We start from the raw sequence: 22593 nt of genomic DNA, 5'->3' as shown, positions 1-22593 counted from the left end.
TCTGTTGAACGTATTGTTCGATACGCAGTGATTCGAGAGCCTCGTCTTGAACGATACTATGCGACACGTCAAATCGTCACATCCCTATAACACAAGCATATGAAATGCTCTCCTTTACTATGAGCGCACTATGACGCAGGGCGATCTTCCTTAAAACCCTACATGATCTTGACACGTTTGCGTGACAGAAGAGCCCGATCGCAAACTTCAGCTAAATCAAATAACACTTTGGACATCAGCAAGTCTAATGAGCCTATGAAGACAAAAGACCTGGCTCTCGCTTATCTGTGTTGCTTGATCCGCTGCCAATACTTGTTGAGAATTCATGCAGAAGTAATCGCTTCCAGTGGCGTGTCATCATCTGTGAAGCACACCAGGCCCTCTGATTTATTCACTTCTTTTCTTGATGAACTGAAAATGAATTGAAACTAAGTAGCTGCAAATCAAACCCTGGTATTATTCATAAGGAAAAAAAAACCTCAAATTACTAAAACAAACCGTTCCTTCAGCAGTTGGCTTGAAATAATCTGCTTTGTGTGCTTTTCTTGGCATGCAGCCAAATTAACTGAATCGGGACACATAGCATCTGTGTTTCCACAATAAAAAGGCCATACAGTCACTATCTGTCTGTTACCCTGTCTGTTAGACTGCTGTATCCATAAAATATTAAGCTTTTCACAGTTTTACTGAAAGATTTCATCTGTCGTTCTATTTTTCCTCCAGTAAATTTAGGCTCAGAAAACTATTTTAACACTACACGGTAATGAATTCATAATAATCAAGGTTTATTTGGCAGAATGGAATATCAAGCAGAAGCACAGACCTTCGATGAATCACTCTTGAACAACAGTGAGGTCAGTGCAATCATCTGAACATGACAAAACGTCTTGCCACTTTCTCTATTTGAGCACTAGCAAAGAGAAAGTGTCCAGAACCTTCTGTTCCACTTTTGGAGGATGGACAACTTCATTTGAAAGATAATGGGCTACCAAAGAATATGTGCATTGTCCTCACTACAATCAGACGGACAAACGTAAGCTTCAGGAGTGAGAGGTCAGCAGTTGTCAAACACTTTATAAACCAGTTCTTTTTCAAACACCCACCCACTCACATATAGACAAGCACACTAACACATGCACACACACACATATGGACAAACACATTTACAACTGCAAGTGATCTATCTTCAAGTCTACTGACAGGAAATCGTTGGTGATCAATGCCTGCCAAGTTGAAAAGCCCCAGTGTCACTGACAGTGGGCATGAACGCGGGCCTGGACGCAGGCTGCAGAAGGAACAGCGCTAATGAGTAGGTGGAGAGGTCTGCAGGTGGTCGAAAAGAAGACATCTGTCTGTTTGTTCCTCTCTCTGAGCGATGGCAGAGGAATAAAAGGAGATGGGAACATGAAGAGGTGACAAGTTCCGCTTGGACGGAAAGACGGCGAGCAGGAAATGGGAAGTGAAATGGAGGGTGGGGGTGGAGGGTGGGGGGTCTTTGAAAGACTGAGCAGATGCTGTCCATCATGCCACATGATCTGGAATCGACAGCAAAGACAAAGGGGCACGCCTGAGCATCTGCATGTCAAGCACACATGCCAGAATTGGACTTCTCAAAAAAAAAAAAAAAAAAAAAAAAAAAAAAAAAATCCAGTTAATTATGATCTGACAGCACACTTTGCTTTTCAGTTTCTCTATCTGTTCTTCGTTTCTCTTTAGGACATATAGATGATAAATGTGATCATTGCCATGAAATAAAAAAATAGGAATTTCAATCATTTGTAAATTGCAAATAAGCATTTAAATAAATAAATAAATAAATAAATAAACAAACAAACTCAACCCTTTTGTTTTGTTTGAAAGAGCAGCATGGGTACAAAAAAAAAAAAAAAAAAAGATTTCAAAATGGTGTCTAATGGCTTATGGAACCCTGCAGTTTGCTTAATTGATGCAATCTTTCCAAATCCAAGGACTGCGAGAGCTGGAGAGCACGCAGCCTTAACTCCTCAGCTGGCTAGAGTGGCCTCAGGAGATTACAGAAGAGAAGGAGGGAAAAAGGGGGAGAGTGGAGGAGAGGAAAAGCAACCAGGCTCACCCCTTAACATCAGTGCCAGTCGAATAACAGCTCAAACACCTGGGAACCACATTAATGATTAATATGAGTGGAGTCACTCTCAGGCCAAGTCCCAGCGGGCCGTGGGCACAGAGACGCACTGTTCAGCCTCTGAGCCTCCGGATTCTTCACTGCCCAGACCACCAGATAAAGAATACATCACAGCGAAGACTCAGCATTCTCCACAGACACCCAGCCAAATCATTTCCTTTATCAGTAGGAGCTTTGATTGGGGCTTATTTTTAACCCAGGCATTCAAGCTAGATATTTGCAACCCTTAAACATACAGTACTGTGGAAAAGTCTTAGGCAATCTCTTTTTTTTTTTAGTACAAACTTTGTTATAGATTTTTATTTTATGACTTGTACATTATCGAGTCAGTACTAAAACATTTTAGATTTCCAAACATTAGTTTTCCAGCACAAAATTTAATGTTACAGAAAAATGTCAGTAAAGAAAGCAGCATATTACATAAGAGACACTTTTCAGACAAAAACAACATAATGAAGGCTGCTGGGTTTTGCTGCAAAAATAAGAAGCGAGTGTGACAGTCAAAGTCTTCAGAAGAACTGTGGCTGCTTCTGCAAGATACTCAGTAACACGTACAGCTCCTTACATTTCCTTATAAAACTGCACACATTGTACCTGAGACTACTATTTTTTTTTTTTAAGGACCGTCACACCAAATATTGACTGTGTTTCATTTATTACTGTTTACTGCTCTTTATAGTAATTTTTTAATGTAGAAACATTTAATTTCATTATTTTTGAAGGCAACTTTGCTCTACAGCATTTCTTTGCATGTGCCTAAGACTTTTACACAGTGCAGTATAAGTATTCTACAAGAACTCATATGCACTATATCAGCTCACACATATATAAATAAAAAAAAAATTCCCCTTTAGTTTATATTAAAAGTACTTATTAAATAACACATTTCTCTGTGAGTGAACATAATCTGTGAACTCGTCAGCATAATGCAGCATGCACTTTTATATTCTGCCTGAGCACAACGTGGCATCGGAGACGATACACTCGTTCCTGCCGCCGGTGGTGTCTCCATCCCTTCTTCTCTTCTCCACACTCTCCTCACATTTCCACTCCGAGTTAAAAAGAGACAGGAAGTTAAGTCAGGGTTCTGACCTGCATATGAATCACTGGATGCCCTAAAAAAGCCTTTCAGGATGTATTGGTCAGTTTAGTGGCTACATTAGCCCTGATTTTGCTGAACGTTAAAACGTTTTTTAACCGCAGACCCCCTGAGGTCGTGTCTTTAGTGACCAGTCATTTGATTTGAGCAGTTCAGTAGTGGGACGTATACTGGTATAAATGAAACACCAGTAGAAATTTGTCAAAACAACAACAACAAAAAAAAGTGTATTAACTGTTAATCTATGATAGGCACTACGAATCATTAAAACTTTATTCAACAAAATCAGTCCCAAGTCTATCAGTAGACCAAGTTAAATAAGTCTGGGTTTAATCTTTTAAGCTGGTATGTGGAAACAATGATGAAACTGAATAAAGTTCAGCACAAAGCTGTCACGGAACTCCTGCTTACTACACACAGTCACCTCATATTCAAATAACGGGCCTCATTTATCAATCTTTTAGTAAAGTTGTATGTAAATGTTTGCATAAACCAAACTGAACTAAAAATTTCTGCCGGATTTACAAAAGTTTTGGAAACACTGAGTTTCTTTGAGTTTCTTGCGTGTGTATGTTGATGAATGCCAATCACCCAGAAATCATCAAGTGTGTGTGCACGGCACAGCTGATTTACATGTAGAGACACCCACAAACCTCCAGAAACGTTCAAGTGCACAGACTGCTGTGAGCACGAAACCATCAATCAGGGTAAAGCCTCAAAAAACCGAAGTGGAAGTTATTTTGTCTCACTACTATGTCAATAAAAATAATGTATAATATTAATAATAATAAAAAGCGAGCGCTAAATCTTCTGTCAGAGGAGGCATTTGTTTATAATTTAAGGTTTTGCGCAGAGAGACTGGCCCATCCTCTGTTTATATGGTACCATTCTTTTGTCATAATTGAATGATTAGCTTTATTTGTCTTATTTTATGGGTTTGTGTTGGCTCACTTTCTTTATTTTTTTTAAATATTCTTTAATTAATGTCAATACTATAAAATGACTGTTTTTCACAAAATATTCACAGTGGTATTCTGACCTTGTGAACTTACATGAGAATGCGTTTTTGATAGAGACTACAAAGCACTTCTGTAAGTCACAGATGCACTTCTGTAAGTCACAGATATAAAATTACAGACATATTACGGCACATACTGCACAAAACTGCACATATCCACACTTTATGTCGGTACTGTCAGACTGCTGCTGCTACTATCCATATATTCATGTGTATATATATTCTTATACACTTTTAAAAAAAAAAAATCCCTTCATATATATTTTTAAATGTATATATTTTTCTTATATTTAATATTTTTCTTTATATATTTTTTAATGTATATATTTCTCTTTATATTTAATATTTTTCTTTATATTTAATATTTTTCTATATTTTCTTATTTTATGTCGGAACAGTTGTATAAAGCATTTCACTGCAAGTCGTACTGTGTATGTTTATGCATGTGACAAAAAAAAATTTGAATTTTGAATACAGATATAAAAGTGCAGTAGTCCATGCAAATTTGAAGTAAATCAAGTTGAAGTTTACTTTAGTTAGTCTTCTTCTGTGTAAATTTAGAAGGATTATGATATAGGATCAGAATATGAACATTGTTCTGAATTTATGGGATTTTCATGAATACCAAATTTCTTGCGTAAACGCTAATACTAACAAATTACGCATAAATCCGTTTGTATCCAGCTTGATAACTGAGGCTCACTGAGAGAAAATAAGATTCAAATAATATATTTTACATGTGAAGTGCTCTCATAACCACTGGCCAGTAGAGAGCACAAATATTGTGTGCTATATTAGAAACTGTTTTCGAAGAAGTTACGACTACATAAGAACTACAGCTACATAAATGTTTATTTCCCTTAGTTTGTATTAATGCACATAACTAGACAACTAGCTTACCATACGTTTTTGCCTAAGCTACCACTTTTAGCCTAGTTGATTAGGGTTCCAAGCAAACAAAGCATGAGCCTGGCAGCACACTGTAGCTTTCACTGGTCCAGTTGGTAAGCTAATGTCACAAATTCCACAAAATGAGTTCAAATCATGTGCTTTTGTTTCTACACCCTGCCATTTGATTGTCTCCTTGCAGAGTCTTGAGAATTCCCAGTGTCTTGTTTTCTAATAATCCTGTGCCTTCCTGGTTTTGACCCTCGCCTGTTTTCCCTACTGATGAATATAGATTATCTTGTTGTTTAGCTGTGCTCTGACCTTTGCTACAAACTCTGACAATTATACATGGATTTTCCTAAATAAAAGACACATGTTGTCAAGTGTATTTCAATTTCTAGCTTCATGGCTATAGATGTATTTCAAATATTTCAATATTTTAAACAGTAATAAATATTTGGTTTATTCAGGCAGCATGATCAAATTCTATATCCTGATAAACATAGAAACATCAACATAGAAAAAATATTGTGTTGACATTTTTGGCCAGCTCAATATAGACAAAATAATTGTAATAGCATTTGTGACCATATTGAATAACCTCCTCCTGAAGCTCCTACCACTCAGCCTCAGTGTCATCATCAGTTCCTTCAAGCTCTGAAGAACAGGTCTTGTCACCAAAGTTAGGTACAGATGGAAAGGGTGAGTCTCTAAAGGCACGACATCTAGACTTTCTACCATGTATCCAGTCACCATGCAAATCAATGATCTCTCAGAGCTCCCACAGCTGGCACTGCTGCAGGGGATATGTTACTGCTCATCTCTACTATTAATACTATTACGAATCTTGTTCTAAGTTTGCATGGGGTTTCAACATCACAGATTCCTGCTGTAGTTTCAAGTGAAATTTCAAGTTTATTTGTCACGTGCATAAAATGTCAGGTACAGTTGTACACTGAAATGCTTGTTGTGAGGCACAGGTACTCGGGTACACAGGTACGCACAGGTACAGGTACAGCTGTGCAATACAACATATATACAAAGAAGGTGAGAGGGAAGGAGACGAAGAAAAGGAGGGGGAGTTTGTACAAATACAATATATATACAAAACATATGCACAATATATTAGGCAAACTGGTATGTATGCCTAATAAGTACGTAGGTAAAGTGCAGATCCTAACTTTAGACACTGGAGTATGTGATCAAGAGGGCTAAAGGGAGTAAAATAAATAGCAGCTGTGTGCAATGTGTAGTGTCTAAGCAGTTATCTATAGACATAGAAAAGTATAAGCAGATGAAGCAGCAGTACAAAGTGGCATTTAAAAATGTACAGTAAGATCATTCTTTACAACAGAGCTATAAAGAACATCATTCACACTGAGTTCAGAAATTTTGCATAGGAAGATGTTTTCTAAGCTTTAATTCCTCCATTTATTTTATTATTATTATTTCTTTTTACAAAATCTGTACAGCTGCACAGTTATTGAAACTCAGAATTAATTTGAAAAACATTTTAAATATAGTGCACTCAAAACTTTCCCCTTACCTCATCACTGAACAATTCGAAGGTTCCTCTTAGAGCTGCTATTTACACTAGTTTCCACACTGTCAAGTATTAACTACTTTAAGTCTGGCACTATGATGTTGCCATAGCAGAATTCGCTAAATAAAAGAAATATTACGTAACAGGAAGTTGGAATAAAGCAGTCACGTTTTCAAACTTGGACTGTGTGTGTGTGTGTGTGTGTGTGCGTGTTGTATAGTTGCCCCCGAATACACAACACACAAGTAACAGAATTCAAGACGCTATAAAAATACACATCTAGAAATACACACAAAAGTGTCCACTGAATGCAAAGCATAAAATGCTCCTACTGAGAAGGAATGAAAACTTCCAGTGAACATAATACCAGCCACTTGCACTTAATGCTAAATCAATCAGATCATTTCAATTAGGCTGCATTCACAAGGACTATTCGGTATCCATCAAAAAATGCACTACTACCATTTCTCACATTTAGCGCTGTCCTAAAAAATTATATGTCCAGTTCACAACAAGCTTCATATCCATCTCTGGTCTTAAACATGACTACCAGCAGCACAGATTAATGTGTTTTTCTGTCAGAAGCCAAAAATTCCTTTACTTACATCAAGTAGATAAACACAAATGCTTAGCATCGGCGCTAAGGCATAGAGAAAAACTCCTAAAAGCATACGGAGACACTGAAAAAGATAACAAAAAAGGCCAGCTAAGACAATGTAAGTCTACTGTCCTCAGTCCTAATTCTTCATGAAATACCAGTAGCCTGAATCACTAGACACTTAACACGTGTTAATGTGGGCATGAGGAGCTTTGCTCTGACTGCAAAATCAGTCTTCCCTGTAATCTGGAAAGAATCAGGTTCATCACCTCTCAGCCTCATTATTGACGCTCTCTGAGGTCAGGTCTTGGTCCACTTTTGCTCCCCTTGTACAAAGAAATCACAGGATTTTGTAATCATATCACATGGCATTATAACATAGGTACTCTGAAGACAAACAAATTTATCAACCTTCCAAGCCTCAGATAAGACAACAGACTGTCTTTTTGACATCTTTTTTTCTGGATAGAGACTCATCATTTGAAACTGAATCTTGACAAAACAAAACTGATCTACCTTCCAGCTGAATGCTCTCAATCACCACTGAGACCCTCCCAGTCTATCCAACACACACAGCTAGGAATCTTGGTGTGATCCTAAATAACTACTCTCATCATATCAGCCACCGGATATGAATACAACCTTTCCTGATTACAGAAATTGCATTTCCAGATTAATACAATTCTCTACTTTGCAGAGTATTCAGAATGCTGCTACCCATCTGGTTTATAATCTCCCAAAGTTCTCTCATGTGACACCCTAATGAAATCCCTGCTGTGACCCTCAAACTGGAACAAAACCCCCCAAATCTCTTGTCCTTGCATTCCTGACCACCCCACATTATCTAGATACACTATATGGCCAAACTTTTGTGGACACGTGACCATCACACCCATATGTGGTTTTTCCCAAAACTGTAGCCACAAAGTTAGAAGAACACAATTGTATAGAATGTCTTTGTATGCTGTGGCTTTACAACTTCCCTTCACTAGAACTAAGAGGCCCAAACGTGTTCCAGCATGACAATGCCCCTGTGCACAAAGCGAGGTCCATAAGACATGGTTTGCCAAGGTTGGAGTGGAAGAACTCAAGTGGACTGCACAGAGCCCTGACCTCAACCCCAATGAACACCTCTGGGATGAGCTGCACCCCAGGTCTCCTCACCCAACATAAGTGTCTGACCTCACTAATACTGATGTGGCTGAATGAGCACAAATCCCCACAGCCACACTCCAAAATCTAGTGGAAAGCCTTCCCATGAAGAGTGGAGGCTGTTGTTAAAGCAAAGGGGGGCTAAATCAGGAATGGGAGGTTGTACATTTATGGCATTTGGCTTCTGCCAAATGCCATAAATGTAAATGTAAATGGGAGGTTCAAAAAGCACATGGGTATGATGGTCAGGTGTCCACAAACTTTTGGCCATATAGTGTATTTTAGTTTGGAACTACACACCCAGAAATCCTCTCAGGCCTTCAAAGAATCCTCTCAGACCTTAAGAAATGTGCCTTATTCCTTCCAGTCCTTCCTGTTCAGACATCTTTATATTGATATATTTTTTATTTTGTCTGCACTGCCACTTATAGTTCATAGTTTAATAAGTTTTGAAATTTCATTTTTAGGTAGAGATAACTGGACTAGTGCAGCACAGTGAGGCATGAGTGTTACCACTTCATATCTTCAGGTTCCCTGGATTGATCTTGCTTGGGTTACTGAGTTTTGCATGTTGTTCACATGTCCAAGTGGGTTTCCTCCAAGTTCTCTGATTTCCTCCCAAAATCATGTCAGCAGATGGACTGGTTACTCTAAATTGCCACTAGGTAAATTAGCGTGTGAATATGTGTGGGCATGGTTTACTGCAATAAACTGTCCTGCCTATGGAATTGGAATAGTGCCACTACACATAAATGCACAAAACATAATTCACAATTTTATATAAAATAACTAACTGGCAATGATTAAGGTAATACACTACACATCAACAGCTGCTTTATAACTGCTATAACCTACAAAAGCAGGCAACTAAAGTCACCATCAGAATCATCAAAGCATTATGCAAAGCAGTTAATATTTGGCACTGATAGACCCTCAAGTCATAGACTTGATCAAAGGCAGGCTATGCAGAAATGCTGTGATATGACTGATATGATGATGTGCCATGATTGGATGAGCTCACTGAATTTATGGTCGTAGCTGTTTTATTCAGGAAACACTGGATGTGAAGCTGGATTACACTCCAGCTGTGCCGCCAGTCCATCACATAGTACCATATACACACATATTGTCACCTAGGAACCGGAGAACCCAAAGGAAACCCACATGGACATTTGCAAATACGTAAATTTTAAAATATGCATTTGTGGATTTACTTGCCATTTATTTAAAATAAGAAATATTTATGAACACATAGGAGAATTAATGTGTTTGTAAGTCAGAAATGTATAAGACAATTGCAATTTCCTTAGGGTTGCTGTTAAGGCAGCTATGATCCCAGAACAATATCATTTTCCAAGCTGGGAACATAAAATACAAAGCCCTACAAACAGAACCAATACTTTTTTTTGAACTAAGGTCTGAACATAACTAAAAATTTGAGTTTTTTTTCAAACCCAGTTTCTATGCATAGTACATAATGAACAGAATGACAATGCAGAGTGCAGCGTCTGGACAAGTCCTATGCCATGCATTAGAGTTACTGTTATAGAAAATACTTTTAATACTCATACTTTTAATTCTTTTTCATAGACCTACTGGCATTATAATATTTAAATATGAAAGTTAATAACGTTCTACCAAATAAGGCTCTTGAAAAGAGACAGTAATGGCATGGATACAAGTTCATGGGAATTTGTCTTTAAAAAGCTTTAAAAAGAGGAGACTATATAAAACATATCATTTGGAAAAAAAATCATTTGGTTTCCTGTAGTTTTCCCCACAGAATTTTGTCTCAACCTAGGTGTCATTAAATCACTGTAGTCTTTTTCCTTCATAGCCTAGATAAAGCAGCAAGGAGAATGATGCAAACATTTGTGTCCTGACTGCACATTTACAACTTCTCCTAAGTTTTTTCTATTAAAACATACAAGTTGCTGAGTTCTAAAACAACAACATTTTGAATATCTGATTATTTGTACAATATCTCTTCTAGAGTTCTAAGCAGAGGCGTAGCTCCAGGACAGGCAGTCCAGGCAATTGCTTGGGGTCTTGAAAGTTCGTCCATGAAAATGTCAAATCTCGAAGTGCCTGAAACCTCTGATGTACAACGCTATACCAGTACACCTCTACACCTCCTATCTTGCTAGCATGTAGGACTGGCTCAAATTTCTTTAGAATTTTTGTGCTTTTTAAAATGAAAGGACGTACCTGTCTGCAAGCCAAACAAGAACAAGAAAACAAGAAGAAGAGGAAACAGAACTGTGGTAAATGGCGGAGATAATCTATAAATTACGTAATTAAGGATGACTTCTATAAGGCATAAAGTAACGCTAGCTAGCTAGGAGTTGGCGCTCAGTGTGGAGCATGTAATATTAATTATTTAGCTGGCTTTCTTGGTAGAATTCGTCATTTTTGTCATTAGTCTTGTGCTTTGTTTTATTCTCTCAGCTCTTGGATCGTCATGTACAGAGCTCCCTGGTTTTGATCTTGGTCTGATTTTGCTGGTGAGAATAGTCTTTACATTTACTCATCTAGCTGAACTCCAAAGCAACCTACCACTGAGACAGGATACAGCTGGGCAGTTGATGTTTAAGGGTCTTGCTTAAAGACCCAAAAGTAGCAGCTTGAACTGACTACGTTCCAATAAGTATGCCAAAGCCTTGACTGCTCAGCCACCACTGGTCTTATTGTAAGCATGATCAAATTAATCTATGCTAGTGATATCAACAATGCTCTTGAAAAAAGCTACCTTGCCAGTGAGAAGCCATTTTCCCAGCAGCTACAGGTAACATCGCTTCCCCATTTCCAGTGATATTCACCCAGAGAGATATGATGGATCCCCTGATTAACATCAGGATTTCCTTATGAAATGCTTCTTATATTTTCTGCAACACTTTGTATTCGTTCACGTGAGCATTTGATGATTCTCTCATGTGAAGATTTGGTGGGGAGATTTTTTTTTTTTATGTTGGAATGATTTTGCCATTTCCTCTTGTTGGGAGATCTTGTGAGTGGGCAGGGACTCTAACAGTGAAGGCTTTCTGGCTTCTCAATTAGATTAAGCCTTGGTGTCTGTTGCATTGGTGTCTGTTGCATTGGTGTCATGTTGTGACTGCCAGGCTAAAGAGCAGGTTACTAGCCCAATGCCCAGCGTTTGCCTGAGGATCCTGCCCTAGGCCACTCACTGTCCTGCTGTCTAGAGTGTTGGATCCTTTTCAAGCATCTGTGCTAGCTGAAGAAAGATGAGTATGATGTTCGTCTCTTGTGTGTTCTGCCCATAATTCTAACCCTTTTGACTCCCCGACTCTGGATCCTAGTTTTCGTCACTTTGGAGCTCCCTACATGGTCTTGTTTTCCTGTTCTCAGTAATAATGCCATTAGCCTAATGTGTTTCCCTTTTCCAAGGAAATTAAATATGCTTTCTTCAAGACAAGCTGAAGATTAAGGATTTATATGCGACATATGGGTAGCCAAAAAATGTTCACCTTCTTACATCAAATCCCACAAACAGACAGAGAAGCTGATAGAGAATGAAAAGCTCAGTTATGTCTAGTCTATAATCTCTTAATTCAGTCGACTAAAAGTTTAGGTCAGCTTGATCAGCTGAACAACTGCCATGTCACTGACTGGTTAAATATAAATTTTTTTTTACTACTACCACTAGTCTCAGTGGATTGTGTCCATTGATGTAACCGAAATATATTGTATGTCAAAGTACTCAGGACCACAGGTCAAACCCCCTCCACCGGCACGTGACATGCTGGTTAATGGATTAAGGCTGAGAACAGATGCAGCTGTCAAGAGTCAGACTGTGGCCCTATTGCACTCCTGCTACTCCTTATACATGAGGAGCCATATTTCAAATAGCTGGCATACCCCAGTTAGGCCAAGAGTGTCTTGGTGGCAAAGTGTTCAATCTCCCCTCACCCAAGATGACAGGAGTCACATTAGCACATACAATGAAGAAACGATATCAAAGGTTTTATTACACGTATTCTTGAATAGACTAGGGCAAAAATTATTTATTTCCCCAAAGAACAATACACAAATATGTAATTTAGTCTGATGCATATGTGTGGTTTAGGTGATAACCTATTCTGCCTGCGGTCTCTAACCGAACAGGAAATGAAATTGAGTACAAATCAGTGCACTTATGAACCACGCGGATATTTTTAGCAGTGCATTTCCCACTTAGTATGACAGCACAGAGGGTGTCTGTGTGCGAATCCATGTCTGTCAGCATGGAGCACACATTAGTTTGCAGTAGTATACCTGTTCACATAAGCAACAAGTAACAAAGAATGAGCAACAAACAAGACCATTTTAACTCAGTTACATCTAACTGCATTGCACATCATGCCCATTCTGAGAGGCACAGGGTGGTGCTGAGATGTGCTGTAAAACAGCAGCTGACAGTTCCACGCCCTATCTCCCCAACGCCCAAGTCCATAAACCAATGAGACACGTCTTTCCAGCAGATTAAACACTTCAGCTTAGCTGTAACAAAACAGTTATTTATGGAGAGGGCCAGAAGACAAGCATTAGTATAAAAGTGTAACATCTGAAGATTTAGCTACTGAATCCTGGATGTGGCCAAACTGAAAAAATGAGGCATAGCTGAAGTGGTCCAATGAGCCAAGAATCAGAACAACGTAATTGATATGAACTAGTGCTGCACGATATTGAAGAAAAATGCAATATGTGATAACTTGTTAAATAATGCGATATTGCTTTAAAATTACAATAATGCTATAAGTGCGTAAGATCAATTTTAATTATATATATATATATATATATATATATATATATATGCATGTAAAACTGAAAATGATATAACCAGCATACACGTTTCATGTTCTTTTGAGGAAAAGAAAGCATTCTCTGCTACCTGCGTCACCCTAAAACTTTGACTTTTTGTAACGTTTTGACGTGTTAAACTCATTCAGTTATCACAAGCCCTTGCAATATGCGTATCACGATATTTATATTTGCAATATTTTGATAATTTCGATAAATTGTACAGCCCTAATATGAACTGGTTAAAAAAAACTCTCTGGTCTATTTGGATTAAATATGGGATATTGACGGTTGGCGTCACTGACATGACCCTTTCTCTTTCCTCTTTTCCCTTTCTCTTTTCTCTTTTCTTCTCTTTATGGAATGAAAGAGAAGTATGCAAGTGACCATAACTAATGAAAAGAAAGTCTTGGGTCAAAGACTAATACCACAGCACACATAAATCCTGCACAACACCATTAGGGATTCGGCAAGAATAATTTAAGCAAAGGCTCAGGGATGGAGGATGTGACATTAATGTTACAACAGATTAAAACCATGACACACTTTTCCAAATATCCCATCAGAGACACACTCATGCAGACAAGCAGAACATACACCCAGGCTATCAGTTTCTCGCTGGTAGTTGGCCAGTGTACATACACTATATTACCAAAAGTATTCGGTCACCTGCCTTGACTCACATATGAACTTAAGTGCCATCCCATTCCTAACCCATAGGGTTCAAATATGATGTCGGTCCACCTTTTGCAGCTATTACAGCTTCAACTCTTCTGGGAAGGCTGTCCACAAGGTTGAGGAGTGTGTTTATAGGAATTTTTGACCATTCTTCCAAAAGCGCATTGGTGAGGTCACACACTGATGTTGGTCAGAAGGCCTGGCTCTCAGTCTCCGCTCTAATTCATTCCAAAGGTGTTCTATCAGGTTCAGGTCAGGACTCTGTGCAGGCCAGTCAAGTTCATCCACACCAGACTCTGTCATCCATGTCTTTATGGACCTTGCTTTGTGCACTGGTGCAAGTCATGTTGGAAGAGGAAGGGGCCCGCTCCAAACTGTTCCCACAAGGTTGGGAGCATGGAATTGTCCAAAATGTTTTGGTATCCTGAAGCATTCAAAGTTCCTTTCACTGGAACTAAGGGGCCAAGCCCAACTCCTGAAAAACAACCCCACACCATAATTCCTCCTCCACCAAATTTCACACTCGGCACAATGCAGTCCAAAATGTACCGTTCTCCTGGCAACCTCCAAACCCAGACTCGTCCATCAGATTGCCAGATGGAAAAGCGTGATTCATCACTCCAGAGAACGCGTCTCCACTGCTCTAGAGTCCAGTGGCGGTGTGCTTTACACCACTGCATCCGACGCTTTGCATTGCACTTGGTGATGTGTGGCTTGGATGCAGCTGCTCGGCCATGGAAACCCATTCCATGAAGCTGTCTGCGTACTGTACTTGGGCTAATCTGAAGGTCACATGAAGTTTGGAGCTCTGTAGCAATTGACTGTGAAGAAAGTCGATGACCTCTTTGCACTATGCGCTTCAGCATCCGCTGACCCCTCTCCGTCAGTTTACGTGGCCTACCACTTCGTGGCTGAGTTGCTGTTGTTCCCAAACTCTTCCATTTTGTTATGATAAAGCTGACAGTTGACTGTGGAATATTTAGGAGCGAGGAAATTTCACGACTGGATTTGTTGCACAGGTGGCATCCTATGACAGTTCCACGCTGGAATTCACTGAGCTCCTGAGAGCGGCCCATTCTTTCACAAATGTTTGTAAAAACAGTCTGCATGCCTAAGTGCTTAATTTTATACACCTGTGTCCAGGCCAAGTGATTAGGACACCTGATTCTGATCATTTGGATGGGTGACCGAATACTTTTGGTAATATAGTGTATGTGTTTAAAAGGCTGCTGATACAGTCTTTAACAACCACAGAAAGAAGAGATCCTACTCCCTACTGACTTTCACAAAACATTTTTATATTTCATTTTTTTTATGTACACTCACTACCCACTTTTTTAGGAACACCTGTAAAACTGTGCTGAGCAGACATGTCAACATATTGTGCATTCTGAGATACTTTTCTGCTCACCACGGCTGTAAAGAGTTGTTATTTGAGTTACCGTAGCCTTCCAGAGAGCTTGAACCATTCTGGCTATTCTCCTCTGACCTCTCGCATCAACAAGGTGTTTTCACCTGCAGAACTGCTGCTCACTGAATGTTTTTTGTTTTTTTGCACAATTCTGTGTAAACTCTAGAGACTGTTTGTGTGAAAATTCCAAGAGATCAGCAGTTTCTGAAATACTCAAACCTTCTTGGACCATGCCACAGATAAAGTCACTGAGATCAAATTGTTCCCTCCATTCTGATGTTTGATGTGGAAATGAACTGAAGCGCTTGACCTGTATCTGCATGACTTTACGCACTGTGCTGCTGCCACATGATTGGCTGATTGGGTAATTGCATGAATGAGCAGGTTTATAGGTGTTCCTAAAGTGTCCCTTGAGTGTGTTATTTACTTTTTTCCAGTCGGTTCATATATTTTTCAGCACTGTGATGCTTGATGCTGTAAATACTGCAGGTTACTTGTTCTTGAATCCCACTGCCTTACTGCAGCTTTGTTGAGGGTGAAACCACAATATGCTACATCAGAGCTACACAAACTTGTCTTTTTTCCTGGATTGGAATACTCGCTTATTATCGGTCAAGAAATGTTACATCCCTGTGCACAGCTCTAGTCTGTATTACTTAACATTTGGGTTAAATCAGGTTATCTAACACATTTCAGCCTAGTCAGTTCCATTTCTGAGCAACTACAGCATGGGGCTAGGCAAGTAGACTGGAGCTTTCACTTGTCTGGAGGGCTAGCTATTAAATTTATCATTTGTTGACCCCTGCATCTGTATCATTAAGTGTCCATTGTTGTTCACTGTACTAAGTCATGGTTAGGACATTAAAATCTATTTTGGCACCAGCTGCTTAATTTCTGCTCATTGTTCCAGTTTCTGCTCATGGCCCTGCTGGTTTCCACCATGTTCTCTAAGTTCCTTAAACCTCCCAAAAACATGCTCATTGGGTAAACTGGCTACACTACATTGCTCCTAGGTGTGAATGTGTGGTACCTTGATAGACTGGTGTATTCCCACCTCATGCCTGGTGTTGCCAGGATTGGCTCTGGGGCCACCATAACCCTGACCAGGATAAAGCACTTACTGAAGATGAATGAATTAATGAATGAATGACTAATCTAGATTAGGGCTTCACATTACGTCTTGCTAATCAGTGAGTTAGTGCATTTTATGTCTTGGAATACCGTTTTATCAAGAAGCAAAACTATGACCATGAATAGGAGCACGAATCCTCACACTCTCGTTTGAATAATCAAATTTTCCTTTGAAAGCTTTCATCTGATTGCCAGACATTTAAGCTTCACTGTTCGTGAAGACTGTTTGCCATGCAAAACCTCACAAGCCTTTGGGACATTGTGTTTCTCTGAATAGCAAAAGCCTGATAAGCCTCAAGAGTTATTTTCCATTGCTCATTATTATCCAGACCAAGGGAGTAGAGAATTGTTAAGGCCCAATTTCACACCATCACCCACAAATCAGTGCCTTGATATTACAGCAAAAATACAATAAATCTAAACGTAGACCTGTGTTTGTTAATTTGCTTAACTGACATCTTTGTCACATTAACACACCCTTTTACATGCACACACAGCAGAAAATGAGGGCACTTCATAGTGCAGCAGCTGCTGTTTCTCTCCCAGATTCTCTCTAACTAAAGCCGCACCCTAATCTCTCATAACCATCACTCCTACAGCACAGTGATTTTTATCAGCATTGGACATCAGAACCAACGCCTAGCTGGAGCACAATTGGATTACATGGGCATTGTTTAAACCAAACCGATAAAACATGTCATCATCTCAGCTACAAGAAACCTGCAGTGCACAGTAGCTACTTTCTGTTCAATGAAAAATAATCATTATTGAGGAGAGAGAGCAGAAAAAAATATCTAAAACATGGTGACAGAGCAGTCGGTGCAATTAGGCAGGAGTTTTGGTTCGCATATATCATATAGTGTCACGGATATATGATTACTCCCAAACCTTAGAAAGAAGTCCTGCTACACACATTGCAGCTAATGTCAGCTAATGTTAGCTTGCTAGCTATAAAGAACACAAATGAGATGATTCAATTCAATTTTATTTGTATAGCGCTTTATTTGTATAGCGCTTTTAGCAATGTACAATGTAACGAAGCAGCTTTACAGAAATATATAAATTTAAGATATAAATTTTAAATTTATGAATTTAGCCCTAATGAGCAAGCCAGAGGCGACGGTGGCAAGGAAAAACTCCCTGAGACGATATGAGGAAGAAACCTTGAGAGGAACCAGACTCAAAAGGGAATCCATCCTCATCTGGGTGACACCGGATAGTGCGATTATAAATAATTCCCTTCTATAACTTAGTACTACATGGTCAAAAAATGCAACTGTGTAACCATGGAAATGATTAGTTTTCACGTGAAGTCTATTCGGTTGAAGTTATCAACTGTTCACTGAGGGAGACTTGAGTGCAAGAGTGTTTGTGGGAATTGACGTCCTAAACCATCATAGCAAATCTGTTCATATCAACTGAAGTCCAAAGCCATCTTCATGGTTTCTAAGTGGTACCATCCACAGTAATCCCATGTAACTTTAGGCTATGCTTGTGGGGAAATCCTCAGCAGCAGTGAGTGGTTTCCAAGAGAGAACTCCAACCAGAAGTAGGGCATCAGGATGGAGATAGATCAAGTACTACAAATACACACACCCAGGAATGATCAGACATGTAAGTTTTGATCTCCACACTTTGTTTTAGCTAGCTAGTTTAGATTAGTTGACTAGTTCGCTACCATCAGCCGTAAACTGCACACTACCAAACTAAATTATATGATAGATAATCATACTACTCATTGTGTAGAAGATGTGGGCTATCATCACACACATGACACTGTTGCCAAACTTATTAACAAATTCAAAAAGGCTAGAAGTATCGCAGACCAACCGAGACGTGGATGTCCACGAACATCCACTGACTAAGGCACAACCGACATGGTGCTGGCGTACATAGTCCCCTATGTATGGAGACTTTTGGGACACCCCGTATAGTTTAAATTATTTATTTATAAATTGGGAAATAGAGCCAATTAAGTTAAGTAGAATATAATCTGAAGTGGGTACACCTCCACAGTAGAGAAGGGCACAGCAGAACCCACGTTACAGTGAGTAGCTTTTATAACAGTCAATAGCATTTAGCCAGAGAGGGTTTTTGACCCCTAAATCCCTTTAAGAGAGCCTTTTAAAAGGTAACTATAAAAAGATCATTTTAATGAGGACTTTTTCCATTCTGTTTCTTCACGCCCTGATTAAGACAGGATGAATGAATAGAAATGCTGGTTATACAACAGTTAGTTCCAGGCCACTAATTTGATTGTACAAGTGGTACTACAAAGAGTGCTGATACAATACATGGCCAAAAGTATGTGGACACCTGACCATCACACCCATATGTGGTTCTTCCCCAAACTGCTGCCACAAAGTTGAAAGCATACAGTTGTATAGAATATCTTTGTATGCTATAACATTAAGATTTCCCTTCATTGGAACTAAAAGGCCCAAACATGTTCCAGCTTGACAATGCCCTTGTGCACAAAGTGAGCTCCATGGTTTGCCAGACGCCCTTACCCAGAGCTACTTACATTTATACAACTGAGCAGTTGAGGGTTAAGGGCCTTACTCATGGGCCCAGCAGTGGCAGTCCCGGGATTTGAACTCACAACCTGCCGATCAGTGGAACTTTTGTATAACAGTCATGCCGTTGTAGTGAATATCAGCATGGCTGTGATTACATGCGACCCAAATCACAGCCTGATACTCAGTACAACAGCACTCTTGCTTGTGTGATACTGCTTCATTAAGGATATACACTAGGAACGAGCATAGATTTAACAAACCTTATCAAGAAGTGAAAGCACCAGCAGCTTGGACTGTTTTCTAGTGCAACCTGATAAGGGATATGCTCCGGATCAACAGCAACCCCGACCAGGATAAAGTGGTTACTGAAGATGAATGAATGAAGGAATCATTTCACACAATACCAGTTGTGAGCACAGTATCTAAAATATAAGCTAATACAGAAATAATTCAATATTTCCCCTTTTTTGCTAATTAAAAATGAACTCATATTCATTTTTGCCCAACCTGCATAACTGTATATAATATTACTCCACTGATATAATCATGTACAAAACTGAACAAGAGATTCTGTTCAGGGACAAAGGATGAAAACAAGTAACGGACAAATAGCCTATAATAAACTACAATCCACATTCAGATGAGCGCCAGTGCCATGCCGCTTAGAGGCCAGGGCTGAGTTAAATCTGTGAGCTTCTACTACATTTAATTCCTCTGTAAGTGAGGGGAGCAAATGGCACCCCACACACACACACACACACACACCCACATACACACACAGCCAGTGCAGCTGAACATGCATATCCATTACACATTGAAGTGATGGGTGTGAACACTTATTATCCAATTTCAGCAAGTGACAGCAGGAGAAATGAAGTTTGAGTAATAAACTCTATATTTGTGCCATTTTAGCTGTAATGATATCTCTAATGTCCAAATGCAATGTTCGTTTTATGCAACCTGTAAGTGGCACTTCCTGCAAAACTCTATCAATCACTTACTCTGTCAATTACTTACTTAATCAGTTTGGTTTCATGGTTACAAGTGTAGGAGATGGTATGGTGTACCTTAAACCTTTGCTATATTAAACTATTTTCTTTTTTTAAAAAAAGTTACGGTAACTATTTCTATGAAGCCCATGCTCAATCATTTATAGCTCCATTAATAATTATTTATAAGCAAGTATTACTGTTTTATAAATACATTTACAAAGACACATCAAGACTTATTCTTCATTATAATAACAGTTATAATTACATTTATATTATTGTTATTATTACTTAAGTGATAATGCATTATACACCTATTTATAAGCATTAATTAATCAGTCTTATGGTTCCATGAATGTATTTATGAAGATGCAGCATCATGGAACCATAAGACTGACTAGTTAATACTTATAAATCGGTGTATAATGCATTATGAGCATAGGCATTTACAAAGAAAGTACATCATTTACAACAACAACTGTTATTATAATGAAGTATAGGTTTTGATGTGTCTTTATGAATGTATTTATAGAACAGTCATACTTCCTTATAAATAATTATGAGCATGGGCTTCACAAAAAGTGATAACTAGAATTGTAAATATTCCACAATGAATATTTCATTTCCTAAAGCTCCTCCCTGAGGAGTAATTCAGGATACTTGAGTCAGCTAGCCAAGCCAAATTAAATTCACAATGCATTTGTTTGGGATATTAAAAAAACAAGTAAATATATAACATAACATAACATAATACTGGGTTTCATGCCACTGCTGTAGAAAGTGGGAATTTCAGTGGGAATTTTAGAAGAGCTTGGTGCATACTGGAGCACTACTGTAAGGCAAAGCATGGTGAATGGGATCTTTATGACAGACAGGAACACTGGGGCGTTGCTTAACACTGGCACGAACAATGTGCACACTCTGAAAACCTGTTTAATATGAAAGCATAGAGAATTACTTACCCTTACATCCCGAAGCAGAACTTCTAAGTCTCCACTCAGCAGCTTTTTCGAGGTAGTCCCAGTTAATCCCAAACTAATCCTGACTGGGGAGATGTTCAGAAGCAGCGCGCGCGCTCACACTTGGGTTTACTTGAATACTTTTCCTAAACAAGTCACTGTGACTGCTTTAGAAAGGCAGGAGGTCCGAGCAGAGCTTGTGTGCATGCTCTCCTCCTGGTAAATGAGATGATGTGCATAACGGCAGAGAAGCGCTCATCATCATCATCATCATCATGATCATCATCATCATCACACCTCTGTTCCTGCACGCTACTGCCACCCTGTGGTCAGTGAGGGGAAGTGACGCAATAGGACTCTGATCTACTGCTTGTATCTGTTTTTTCTTCCCTCATTTGCTGTGTCTCTACTTCTAAATACCCTCACAAAGCTTCATATCTCCATACACTCTCTGTCCACTTTATTAGGAACAGAGTTAAAGACTGGAAAAAGACCAGATGATTTTTTTTTTCTAGTCTTCAGCTATCCAGTTTGGGTGAGACTGTGCCCATGATGGCCTCAGATTCCTGTTCTTGGCTGACAGGAGTGGAACCTGATGTGGTCTGCTGCTGTTGTTGTAGCACATCCACTTCAAGGTTCGATGTGTTGTGCATGCTGAGATGCTTTTCTGCTCACCATGGTTGTAAAGAGTGATTATTTGAGTTATTATATCCTTCCTGGCAATTCAAAGCAATCTGGCGATTTCCTCTGATCTCTCTTACCAATGTGATGTTTCCACCCACTGAACTGTCGCTCACTCAGTGTTTTTTTGTTTTTCACATCATTACCTGTGTAAACTCTAGAGACTGCTGTGTGTGAAAATCCCAGGAGATCAGTAGTTTCTGAAATTCACAAACCAGCCCTTCTGGTACCAACAGCCAAGCCACGGTTAAAGTCACAGTGATCACACTTTTTCTTCATTATGATGTTTGATATGAACATTAACTGAAGTTCTTGACCTGTATCTGCATGATTTTTTGCATTGCGCTGCTGCCACATGATTGGCTGATTAGATAACTGCATAAATGTGCAGATGTACAGGTGTTCCTAATGGTGAGTGTTGGGTGTAAAACTGGATGTCCCCACTAGGCTAACACTAAAATATTCACATTAATATACCACACACTTGAAGGAGAAATCCACCCTGAATGAGTTTTTTATTTTTATAATTCAATCCTGAGTTGACTTTTTCATTGAAGCATGTTTACTTTGACGGCTTTCTACATTTTTGTATGCTGGTGTCAATGTTGTACACATAAACTAAAGAATAAGAATTTTGACACTACAGTAGCTGAAGATTGCAGGATCTTAAATAGACAGAATAAGTACAATACAAAGATAACAGTAAGTAAGCAAGACTAAATGCAGAAACACAACATCACAACAGTGAGTGAAACATTTACATTCACTGTATGCAAGGACATAGGTTTAGTTTGAAAGAAGATTCACATTTGTGCAAAAAAAAAAAAAAAAAAAAACGTGCAAAATTAAGCAGGAGATTCAAGCAAAGATTTGAATTCTGTCCTATAGAAACAGAGGGCAGGAGAGCATGCTGGGAGGAGGCCTTGTGGAATCAGAATGCGGCAGGCACAAAAGATCCCCAATAGTACT

At 39.0% G+C, this 22593-nt stretch overlaps 1 protein-coding gene across 2 annotated transcripts in view; it reads right to left on the bottom strand.

Moving 5' to 3' along the window:
• plxnb1a (plexin b1a) overlaps positions 1-21203 on the bottom strand; it is a 68812-nt gene extending 47609 nt beyond the window's left edge. For both annotated transcript variants that reach the window (XM_053240836.1, XM_026921036.3), the window contains exon 1: positions 20947-21203. The gene's annotated coding sequence lies outside the window, so the exon portion shown is untranslated. The remainder of the gene's footprint in view (positions 1-20946) is intronic.
• Between the last annotated feature and the right edge of the window lie 1390 nt (positions 21204-22593).

This window comes from Pangasianodon hypophthalmus, chromosome 16, assembly GCF_027358585.1.
Source record: "Pangasianodon hypophthalmus isolate fPanHyp1 chromosome 16, fPanHyp1.pri, whole genome shotgun sequence".
Taxonomy (NCBI): domain Eukaryota; kingdom Metazoa; phylum Chordata; class Actinopteri; order Siluriformes; family Pangasiidae; genus Pangasianodon; species Pangasianodon hypophthalmus.
Note: the sequence above shows the minus strand (reverse complement) of the source record. Positions and strands in the feature narration are given on the sequence as shown.